The sequence below is a fragment of the Mirounga angustirostris genome, unplaced genomic scaffold (genome assembly GCF_029215605.1).
Source record: "Mirounga angustirostris isolate CCGP_5_RB_7025 unplaced genomic scaffold, mMirAng1.0.hap1 SCAF_17, whole genome shotgun sequence".
NCBI classification, from domain to species: Eukaryota; Metazoa; Chordata; class Mammalia; order Carnivora; family Phocidae; genus Mirounga; species Mirounga angustirostris.
In genome coordinates, this window is record NW_026991725.1 from 21681776 (window position 1) to 21694463 (window position 12688).

The 12688-nt window shown below is 36.9% G+C and overlaps 2 non-coding genes and 1 pseudogene across 2 annotated transcripts; 1 reads left to right on the forward strand and 2 right to left on the reverse strand.

Annotated features, from left to right (window-relative positions):
* Positions 1-164: 164 nt before the first annotated feature.
* Positions 165-234, reverse strand: LOC123854820 (small nucleolar RNA U2-30). Its single transcript, XR_006793378.1, has one exon. It is a non-coding gene; the product is annotated as a small nucleolar RNA U2-30 (small nucleolar RNA).
* A 150-nt stretch (positions 235-384) lies between these two features.
* On the reverse strand, positions 385-464 carry LOC123854822 (small nucleolar RNA U2-19). The gene has a single exon (XR_006793380.1). It is a non-coding gene; the product is annotated as a small nucleolar RNA U2-19 (small nucleolar RNA).
* A 6490-nt stretch (positions 465-6954) lies between these two features.
* Positions 6955-7422, forward strand: LOC123853517 (small nuclear ribonucleoprotein G-like; annotated as a pseudogene).
* The last annotated feature ends 5266 nt before the right edge of the window (positions 7423-12688 follow it).

Sequence of the window (12688 nt, forward strand, 5' to 3'; positions counted from 1 at the left end):
CTTCAAATTAAATAAAATTAATTATCACGTATGTGAAGAAACTGGACTAATGCCTGAAATCTAAGAGAAAAAGAGCTCATAGAAAATACAACCTCACAGGAGATCCAGATGTTGGAGTTATCAGACACAGTTTGTTTGTTGTTGTTGTTGTTGTTTTTCAATTCTGAGCTCAGATCAAATGTAGAAACCTTCACAGTTATAAAGGTCAGTAGTAAATCCTTTTCATCATTGCTCAGAACTGATTAGCCTTTTATATACACACATTCCACCCCCAATTCTCATTCAACCATCAGCAAGTCCTCAGTTTTCCACTGTCATCTTTACAAACACACCCCCCCCAACAGACATAAGCCTTATTGTTTTAAATTACTTTATATATTTGCTTCTCAGAACTCCAGAGATCATGTATTAGGTAGACTGGAAGGTCTTCTGATGTTCACATTTGGCTATTTTCATACGACACATTTTTAAAATAAGATTATACTGTGTAACAAAATGGATAAAAAGCTGTAGGGTTTCATAAAAGAAATGGGATTAATGAACAATAAAGAATCAAATGGAATTCTAGAATGGAAAAGATACAATAACTAAAATTAAGAATTTATCACACAGATCTAAAGGCATTGTAGATGGAGCAAAAGAGAGAATTGGTGAGCTGGAAGAGAGTTCAGTAGGAAATACCTAGACTGAAGCACAGACAGAAAATAAAAAAGACGGAGAACACAGACAATAACACTAATGTTACATGCAACACAATAAAAGTTCTAACATATGTTTCTGGAGTACCCAAAAAGGAGAAGAGAGAGATAATGGGGTAGAAATAATATTACTGGCCAAAATATACTAGCCAAAAATACTCTATACTTGACATAAGAATCAAACTAAATAAGGTAATTACAAAGAAACCATACTCAAGCACATTTGTAGCTAACTTGCTAAAAATTAAAAACAGAGATAAGTTTTAAGAGGCACATTACTTCAAGGAAACAACCCTAAGACTGACAAATTGAAGAGATGAAACATACGCAATCTAAATGTGTTTTGAATATAGTTTGAACACATGGGATTAACAGCATATTAGACATTGCAGAAGAAGAGATTGGTAGACTTGGAGCCATATGATGACATATCAGTGGAATGTTTCTGAAAGGAAGCACAGAGAGAAAAAAAAGAAGCACACAGAAGGGCGCCTGGGTGGCTCAGTCGTTAAGCATCTGCCTTCGGCTCAGGTCGTGATCCCAGGGTCCTGGGATCGAGCCCCGCATCGGGTTCCCTGCTCAGCGGGAAGCCTGCTTCTCCCTCTCCCACTCGCCCTGCTTGTGTTCCGTCTCTCGCTGTGTCTCTCTCTGTCAAATAAATAAATAAAATCTTTAATAAAAAAAAAAAAAGAAGCACACGGAAAACATAAGAGAACCAGTGACCTATGAGAGGCTATCAAGTGCTCTAACATACTTATAGTGGAAGCGCTGAAAGAGAGGGGAAAATGGAACAATAGTGACCCCAAATTTTCCAAATCTGACAAAAACTAGAAACAAAGATCCAAGAATCTCAGCACTCACCACAGAATGATAGTGAGGTCCATTATAATCAAGTAGCTGAAAGTCTGTGATAATGAGAAAATCTTAAAAGAAACAAGAGCGGAAAAAGACATTACATACAGAGAGATAAAATTATCACAGCCTTATTGTCAGAGACTACACAAGCCAGAAGACAATAGACTATAATTTTTTAAGTTGTGAGTAAAAACGGTAGTATCAACCTAAATCTCTAAGCTTAGTGAAAATATCTTAAAAAGGAAGGTGAAATAAAAACTTTTCCACACACACACAAAAGTGAAGGAATTTATCATTAGTCTGCCTGCACTATAACAAAGTTTTATAGGGGGCGCCTGGGTGGCTCAGTTGGTTAAGCGACTGCCTTCAGCTCAGGTCATGATCCTGGAGTCCCGGGATTGAGTCCCAGGATCGAGTTCCACGTCGGGCTCCCTGCTCAGCAGGGAGTCTGCCTCTCTCTCTGACCCTCCCCCCTCTCATGCTCTCTATCTCATTCTCTCTCTCAAATAAATAAATAAAATCTTTAAAAAAAACAACAACAAAAGTTTTATAGGCAGAAGGAACAGGATGCCAGATGGAAATTTGGATCTACACAAAGGAATAAATAGAATCTGAAATGGAAAATATGTGGTTAAATATAAAATATATTTTTCACACTTAAAAATTTGTTTAATAGACAACTGACTTTAAAAAAAGAGTAAAATGAAAAAAAAAAAAAAAGAAGAAGAAAGGGCGCCTGGGTGGCTCAGTTGGTTAAGCGACTGCCTTCGGCTCAGGTCATGATCCTGGAGTCCCTGGATCGAGTCCCGCATTGGGCTCCCTGCTCGGCGGGGAGTCTGCTTCTCCCTCTGACCCTCCCCCCTCTCATGTGCTCTCTGTCTCTCTCATTCTCTCTGTCTCAAATAAATAAATAAAATCTTTAAAAAAAATAAAAATAAAAAATAAAAAATAAAAAAATAAAAAAAGAGTAAAATGTATTATAGCGTTTATAATGTGTAGAAATGAAATGTATAACAACGACACAAAGTATTAGAGGGGAAAATGGGACTATACTATTTTAAGTTTCTAACTTTTACACGACGTGATATAATGTTATTTGAAGGAAAACTGTTATAAGTTAAAGATCCATATTATAAACCTTAGATCAAGTGTTGGCAAAAGTTTCCTGTAAAGGGCCAAATAGTGAATATCTTAGACGTCAGAGGCTATACAATCTCTGTTACAACTAATCAACTCTATTGTTGTCATATAAAAGCAGCCATAGACAATATGTAAATGAGTGAGCAGAGTTGTGTTCCAATAAAACTTTACTTGTGGACTCTGAAATCTGAATTTCAAACAATTTTCATATATCATAAAATATTATTCTTCTTTTGAATTTTTCAACCTTTGAAAAATGTAAAAACTATTCTTAACAAATTGCCCAGGCAGAAGAACCCCAGATAATTTATGTAGATACTCTGTTCTCAAGGTGATCATAACTCTCCACTCCTTACATGTGGGCTGGGCATGGTGACTTCCCTCCAAACAGTACAATATGGAAAGGGATGAAAGGGTAATGCTAGAGAATCCTGACAAACACTACCTCAGCCAGATGATCAAGATGCATCTAAACAATGGTAAGTCATGTTGATAGTAGGTACTATTGACGTGATGCAATTAAATGACACTTCAGGGGTGCCTGGGTGGCTCAGTTGGTTAAGCGACTGCCTTTGGCTCAGGTCATGATCCTGGAGTCCTAGGATCGAGTCCCACATCAGGCTGCCTGCTTAGCAGGGAGCCTGCTTCGCCTTCTGACCCTCCCTCCTCTTGTGCTCTCTCTCTCTCTAATAAATAAATAAAATCTCTAAAAATAAATAAATAAATAAAATGACACTTCACCTGTGTAGTCTTCCTTAAAAAAACCACAACCCTAGTCAAAGCATGAGAAAAACATCAGACAAATCCAAATAAAAGAATATTATACAGGGGCACCTGGGTGGCTCAGTCATTGAGCGTCTGCCTTCGGCTCGGGTCATGATCCCGGGGTCCTGGGATCAAACCCCACATCGGTCTCCCTGCTCCAAGCGGGTAGCCTGCTTCTCCCTCTCCCACTCCCCCTGCTTGTGTTCCCTCTCTTGCTGTGTCGTGTCTCTCTTTGTCAAATAAATAAATAAAAATCTTAAAAAAAAAAGAGTATTACACAAAATATCTGACCAGTACTCTTCAATATTGTCCAACTTATAAAAAAATGAATGAATGAAAAAGAAAAGAGAGAAAGAATGAAGAGAAAAAAGAAAAACGAAAGTCTGAGAAACTGTTACCGCCCAGAGGAGCCTGAGAAAACATGATGATTTAATGTAGCGTGGCATCCTGGATTGGATTCTGGACTGACAGAAGGACATTAGATAAAAACTAAGGAGATCTCCCAAGTAATCACTGATGGATGAGTGGGTAACAAAATGTAGAATATACATACAATGGGATATTAATCAAGCTTAAAAAGGAAGGAAATTCGGACACAGTTACAACATGGATGAACCTGGAGGACATTAGGCTAAGTGAAATAAACTGGTCATGAAAAGGTAGATACTATGTGGTTCCACTTATATAAGGTATCTAGAGTAGTCAAATTCATAAACATAGAAAGCAAAATGGTGATTGCTAGGGGATGGAAGAGGGATAAATGGGGAGATGTTGTTTAATGGGTATAGAGTTTCAGTTTTGCAAGATGAAAAGACTTCTGGAGATTTGTTGCACAATGATGTGAATATACTTAGCACTACTGAACACTTAAAAATGGCTAACATGGTAAATTTTCTTTTGTGTATTTTATTACAATTTTTTTTAGGTTTTATTATTTATTTATGTATTTATTTTAGAGAGAGAAAGAGAGAGTGTACAAGCAGGGGGAGGAGCAGAGGGAGATGGAGAGAGAGAATCCCAAGTAGACTCTGCACTGAGTGTGGAGCCCGATGTGGGGCTCAATCCCACAACTCAGAGATCATGACCTGAGCAAAATCAAGAGTCAGACACTTAACCAACGGAGTCACCCAGGCGCCCCTTATTTTATCACAGTTTTTAAAAACTAAGAAAATCTGAATAAAGCATGGACCTTAGTTAATAATAATGTATCAGTATTGGTTCATTAATTGTAACAAATGGACCATACTATAACATAAGATGCTAATAATAGAGGAGACTGAACACAGGATATATGGAAACTCCATACTTCCTTCACAATTTTCTATACATCTACAACTGTTCTAAAAAATAAAGTTTGTTATTAAAAAGAATTATTTCATGGGCCATAAAAAACAGTCCATGGGCCATATGCTCCCTTTGCCCTGAAACAACCACTAAAAATATTTAAAATATAGATACTTGTAAAGGCATTTGTAAAGATCAAAAGAATATTTTTAAATAATCAATTAATTTTTAAAAAGGCAAGAAAAGAAGAGAAAAGAAATAAAAAATACCTGGGACTCAAAACAAATAACAATGGATGGAACTGGAGGGGATTATGCTAAGTGAAATAAGTCGGTCAGAGAAAGACAATTATCATATGATCTCACTCCTATGTGGAATTTAAGAAACAAAACAGAGGATCATAAGGGAAGGGAGGGAAAAATAAAATAGGATGAACTCAGAGAGGGAGACAAACCATAAGAGACTCTTAACTATAGGAAACAAACGGAGGGTTACTGGAGGGGAGGTGGGTGGGGAGATGGGCTAACTGGGTGATGGGCATTAAGGGGGTCATGTGATGTAATGAGCACTGGGTGTTATATGCAACTGATGAATCACTGAACTCTACCTCTGAAACGAATAATGCACTATATATTAATTAATTGAATTTAAATAAAATTTTTAAAAAAGAAAAAATATAACAAGGTGGTAGATTTAGACCCAACCATACTGATCATTACATCACGGTAAATGATCTAAATACTCCAAGACAGATTATCAGATTGGATCTTTAAAAATCAAGCCCCAACTATATGCTATCTTTAAGACGTAAGACTGACACCTAATATTTCCGTAGAAATGATGGAAATGAGAAAACAATGAAATGACATATTTGAAGCACTGCAAAATAACTGGCAAACAAGTGAAAATATCTTTTTTTTTTTTTAAAGATTTTATTTATTTATTTGACAGAGAGAGACACAGCGAGAGAGGGAACACAAGCAGGGGGAGTGGGAGAGGGAGAAGCAGGCTCCCCGCAGAGCAGGGAGCCCGATGCGGGACTCGATCCCGGGACCCTGGGACCATGACCTGAGCTGAAGGCAGACGCTTAACGACTGAGCCACCCAGGCGCCCACAAGTGAAAATATCTTTAAAAGATAAAGTTGATTCCCATCTGGCATGTGAGAAGCTTGGAAGTCATAATCCCATCCTAAAAACAACTAAAAAGCTGAACAAACTGAAAAAAATCAACAGTTCTTCTCAGATCCATGACAGGGTAAACTCCTGTTCCAATACTTGATAGACAGATAGGCTGATACCGAGAATCACAACCTACCTGAGCAGAAATCTATGCAGGGACCAGTGCCAAGGTAGGAAAACCTGAGCTATAACTGATGAATTTCAGAAGGCTCAGTGTGGAAATCCTCAAAGTTAAAAATTTCAGAGGGACCCAGGTATAGAGGAACCCGACACTTCTGTGAATTTTACTTCCAAGAGCTCCAAAAGGGTTCAATCAGAGAAAAATCCCCTCATGCTTCCAGGAAGGAGAAGAAGAAAGAAACCATTGTGAAATATCTTGTGTACATTAAAAGGATAATAAGGGAATATGATGAAAAACTCTATGCCCACAAATCTGACAACCTAGATGAAATGGACCAATTTCTTGACACAATCTGCCAAAACTCACACAAGGAAAAATAGACAATTTGAATGGGCGTATATCTGTTAAAGAAATTGAACTGATAATTCATAACCTTCCCAAACAGAAAGCACCAAGCCCAGATGGGCTTTCTGGTGAAATCTACCAAGAATTTAAGGAAGAAATTATACCCATTCTCTACAATCTCTTCCAGAAGATAGAAGCAGATGGATTATTTTTTATCTCAATTTATTAATTATAATGAAGTATATTAAAACTTTGGGATGTAACTAAAACAGTTCTTAGAGGGAAATTTATGGACATACATACATACATTAGAAAAGAAGAAAGTCTGAAAAGTCATTTAAAATAACAAAATAGGGGCGCCTGGGTGGCTCAGTTGGTTAAGCGACTGCCTTCGGCTCATGAGGGTCATGATCCTGGAGTCCCGGGATCGAGTCCCGCATCGGGCTCCCTGCTCGGCAGGGAGTCTGCTTCTCCCTCTGACCCTCCTCCCTCTCATGCTCTCTGTCTCTCATTCTCTCTCTCTCAAAAAAAAAAAATCTTAAAAAAATAAATAAATAAATAAAAAATAAAAAATAAAATAACAAAATAGACGCCGGGCCTACCGGGGGAACATGAGGGACGCCACGAATTCCGTTTGGAGGCATCTTTGAGCTTGCCGAGTAGACACCATGAGCAAAGCTCACCCTCCTGAGTTGAAAAAATTTATGGACAAGAAATTATCATTGAAATTAAATGGTGGCAGACATGTCCAAGGAATGTTGTGGGGGTTCGATCCGTTTGTGAATCTTGTGATAGATGAATGTGTGGAGATGGCAACTAGTGGGCAACAGAACAATATGGGAATGGTGGTAACATTAGAGGAAACAGTATCATCATGTTAGAAGCCTTGGAGCGAGTATAAACAATGGGTGTGTTCATCAGAAGAAATCAACTGCTTCCACATGTCCCTTCCATAGTACCTGTTTTACTATAATATAAAAATCAGGCCATGTGCATTTTCATATTGAACTTTTTTTTGTTAAATAAACTTTTATAATAGTCAAAAAATAAATAAATAAAATAAAATAACAAAATAAACCCCCTAACAAAACAAACCTAATAAAACAGAAGGGAGAAATGATAAAGACCAAGAATGATCATGAAAGAAATAAAGGGCACCAATTACCAACATTAAGAGTAAGAGGAGATGTGGTATATATATGCAATGTAATATTATGCAGCCATCAAAAGGAATGAGATCTTGCCATTTGCAAAAACGTGGATGGAACTGGAGGGTATTATGTTGAGTGAAATAAGTCAAACAGAGAAAGACATGTATCATATGATCTCACTGATATGAGGAATTCTTAATCGCAGGAAACAAACTGAGTGTTGTTGGAGTGGGGGGTGGGGTGGGAGGGATGGGGTGACTGGGTGATAGACACTGGGGAGGGTATGTGCTCTGGTAAGCGCTGTGAATTGTGCAAGACTGTTGAATCTCAGATCTGTACCTCTGAAACAAATAATGCAATATATGTTAAGAAAAAAAAAAAAAGAAGAAGAAGAAGGTAGCGGGAGGGGAAGGATGAAGCAGGGGAAATCGGAGGGGTAGACGAACCATGAGAGACGATGGACTCTGAAAAACAAACTGAGGGTTCTAGAGGGGAGGGGGGTGGGAGGATGGGTTAGCCTGGTGGTGGGTATTGAGGAGGGCACATTCTGCATGGAGCACTGGGTGTTATGCACAAACAATGAATCATGGAACACTTCATCTAAAACTAATGATGTAATGTATGGGGATTAACATAAGAATAAAAAATAAATTAATTAAAAAAATAAAGAGTAAGAGGTCATCACTATAAATCTTACAGACAATTAAAATATTATGAGGATATTTTAATCACTCTATGCCAATAAGCTTGAAAATTTTGATGAAATGGGTAAATTCATTGAAAAACATGACTTACCAATCTTACAGAAGACAACATAAAGAATAGTCCTGTATCTATTAGAAATATTGGTCAGTAATTAAACATTTTCCTACAATGAAAACTGTAAGTCTAGATGGCTTCACTGGTGAATTTTTCCAAACATTAAAGAAAGAAATTACACCAGTTTTACACAAACTCTTACAGGGGAGAGAAGAGAGAGGGAGAGAGAGAGAGAGAGAACTTCCTAACTTTTTGGATGAGGGTGACATAATATTGATATTAAAACCCAACTAGGACATTACCAAAAGAATAACTACAGAATAATATCTGTTAAAACATGGATATAAATTCTAAACAAAATAATAGCAATCATATCCAGTGTTATATAAAGATGATAATACATCATGACAAATTTGAGCTCATTATAGGAATGTGAAGTTGCCTCTACATTTGATAGCCAATTATGTAATTTACTACATTAAAAGTATAAAGGAATAAAGTCATATTTCAATAGATATAAAAAAGCATTCAATAAAAATTCAACATTTATTCATGATAAAAATTTCTTAGCAAACTAGGAATAAAAGGGAATTTTCTTAATCTGATCATATCAAACAAAAAAAGCTATAACAAATATCACACTTAATGGTAAGGTATTAGAAGCTATCTTTTTGAGACTGGAACAAATGAGGATGTCCACCACCACCACTTCTACTTAATTTTATGGGAAGTCCTAGCCATTGCAACAAGGCAAGAAAAAGAAATAAGATGTAAGATTTGAAAAGGAAAAAAAAGAAACCTGTGGTCATTTGTTGATGGCATGATTATGTATGCTGAGAATCTTAAAAAATCTATAGGTATGCTAGAAGAAAGAATAAATTTAGCAAGGTTATTGGGAGCAAGAGCAATACAAAAAAACCAGTTGTGTTTTTATAAGTTGACAATACGCAATTAGAAAATGAAAAAAGATTTCATTGACAATAGCATTCTTTAGATTAAAAAAACCCTAAATATTTAGGAATAAAATCTGACAAAATATGTTTATAATTCTACAGAGTATTATGGAGAGAAAAAGAGACTATTTATTTATTTATTTATTTATTTATTTATTTATTTATTATTTTACGTAGGCTCCACACCCATTGTGGAGCCCAACATGGGGCTTGAACTCACAACCCTGAGATTGAGACCTGAGCTGAGATCAAGAGTTGGATGCTTAATCAACTGAGCCACCCAGGCACCCCAGAAAAGAGACTTTTTAAAAAAAAGAAATAGGGATATACTATGTTCATAAATTGGTAGTGTCAATATTGTAAAGTGGTCAGTTCTTCTCCCAACTGTCCAACAGATTCAATTCAACCTTAATAAAACCTAATACACTGCTGGTAACAATTAAAAATGGTGAGACCTCTTTGGAAAACGGTTGGTTAGAAACAGTTGGTCAGTTTCTACGAAGGATAAATATAATGTTACTATGTGATCCAGCAATTCCAATCCTAGGTATATGCCCAAGAGAAATTAAAACATGTCCACACAGAGACGCCTGGGTAGCTCAGATGGTTAAGCATCTGCCTTCAGCTCAGGTCATGATCCCAGGGTCCTGGGATCGAGTCCCACATCAGGCTCCTTGCTCAGCGGGGATCCTGCTTCTCCCTCTGCCTGCTCTGCCTGCCACTCTCCCTGCTTGTGCTCTCTCTTTCTCTGACAAATAAATAAATAAATAAAATCTTAAAAATAAAACTATGTCCACACAAAAACTTGCACATGAATGTTCATAGTGGCATTATTCATAAAAGCTCAAATATGGAAACAGCCCAAATGACCACCAACTAATGAATAGATGAATAAAATGTGGTACATCTGTACAATGAAATATTATTTGGCCATTAAAAAAGAATGAAATACTGACACATGTTACAAAATGGATGAACTTTGTAAACATTACACTAAGTGAAAGAAGCAAGTTATGAAAGACCACATATTTTATGATCCCATTTATGTGAAATGGCCATAATAGGCAAGTCTATAAAGACAGAAAATAGAATTAATGATTGCCTAGGGTTGGAGTGGGGAGGAGTGACTGCTAATGGGCTTGGGGTTTTTCTTGAAGGGTGATGAAATTGTTCTAAAATTTATATGTATCTAAAAAAAAGAAAAGAAAAAAAATTTATATGTATCTGACAAAGATCTTGTATCTAGAATATATTAAAATTATCCTATAAAATGAGAGAAAAAGATAGACAATTTGATTGTTTTAAATGGGAAAAGACAACATACTTTTCATAAAAGAAGGTATACAAATAGCTAATATATACATGTAAAGGCATTCAACAGAGTTATCAGAGAAACGCAAATTAATACCACAATGAAATACCACTACACATTCACCAGAATGACTAAAATTTAAAAGACTGATAATACTAAGTGTTGGCAAAGATGTGGTCACTGAATTCTCACATTGCTGGGAGAAGTGTAAATTTGTCCAATCACTTTACAAAAACCCTGGCAATAACTACTAAAGTTGAGCATATGCATTCATTATAATTCAACAGTTCCACTCTCAAGTACATATCCAATAGAAGTGCACACATACATGCAGCAAAAGGGCATTGCAGGTTTGATTTTAGCCACATTACTCTTAATGGTAAAAAACTAGAAAGAATCCAAGTAGCCATCGGTAATGGAATGGGTAGATAAATAGTGGTATATTCATTCAATGGAATATTATACAGCTACGCCAAAGAACAATCTACTGCTACACGAAAAAACATGGACAAATCTCACAAACATAACACTGAGTCACTGAAGTCAGTCACAAACAAAAGAATATACTATGTGTTTCCATTTACATAATGTTTAAAAATAAACAAAGTTATTCCATAGTGCTAGAAGTTAGTTATCTTGGGGAGGGCAATAATTGGATGGTGTATGAGGGAGACTTATAAGGTGCTGGTAAAATTCCACTTTGTAAAAGCTCATGAAGTATGCTCTTAAGATTTGTGCACTTTATTTATTTATTTATTTATTTATTTATTTATTTATTTATTCTTGAGAGAGAGAGAGAGCGAGAGTGTTCGTGTGCTTCAGTAAGAACTTTGGGGGAACAGAATTCAGTCCACAACGGGGACAAAAAGACACAGATGCCAGCTTGAAGAGGTTCTCACTGACAGAATCTGGACAATTTGAACATATTAATACTGATATGAAATGAAGGAATAAATGAAGAAAAGATGAGGCTTTCCATTGAGTAGAATAACAGAAGGGGTGGTGGGACTAGATAGTCACCATTTGGCAACTATCATAATAACAATATTTCAGCCAAGAGAGAGCAATGGTTACTAAAAGTAATGTCCAAGTTGGATGACGAATGAGAGTTTGCATAGTACTTTACAAAGCACCTCCCCGTGAGAAAATTTATTAATTAAAATAGGAGAAGAGATAATCTTACAATAGATAAACCTGGCAGACAACATCTTAAGCCATCAAAGTGAGCATCATCAGTAACGGGAGAAGGTGAAATCATGCATCACCCAAAAAGGTGCAGTGAGACCCCAGCACCCCTTCTGTGATGCTCTTGCCCCAGATGCACATCTTGAATCTAAATCGTGATACTGGATTGGATCTTTTGGCTACCAATGACATTATTGGGGAAAATGGTGAAATATGAATAAATTACAACAATGCATCTCTAATTTCTGTGGTTGCCTCGTGGTTATTTAGGAGAACGTCACTGTTTGCAGGATTTTTACTATTCGGGGGTGATGGGACATCATGTTGAAAATTTGTTCTCAGATGCTTTAGGGGGAAAAAATGTCTTTGTGCTATTCTTGGAACTTCTCTGTAAATTTGAAATTATTTCCAAACACGAAGAAAAAAAATGGTGACAAAAAAAGCTTATAACAATTATGTGTATGGAAAAAGTATGTGCGTGTATATATGCTAGGAGCCAAGGGGTGGGATGTTTTCAACATCTACGGCGTCTGCCTTCCCTTGCATTCATTCCTCCTTCCTCCAGAAACAGCGTCCAGATTTTATTTGGGGGAGCTACCCCTCCCCCACACTCGGTCCATGTGTTGCTGGTGTGGGCACGTGCCCAGGTCAACCAGCATATCTCATCTGCCTGGCCACCGTCATTGGTTTAGGGCTCAAGTCAGCCCAATAGAGGTCAACACTGGGATTTTTTTCTGAAACTATTGTGAAAGAGGCCGTTTTTCTCCTGGGGGGTTGCTTAACTTTTGGAAAATAAACCTGGGACTGCTTGAGACCCCCACATGGAGCCGGACTGTTTCAGGGCACAGAAAGCCATTTTAGAGGAAAGGAAAAAGAAGAGATAGAGAAACCAAGTCCTCTTGATTTCATTTTAGCCTACAGACACAGCTGTACTTGGACTT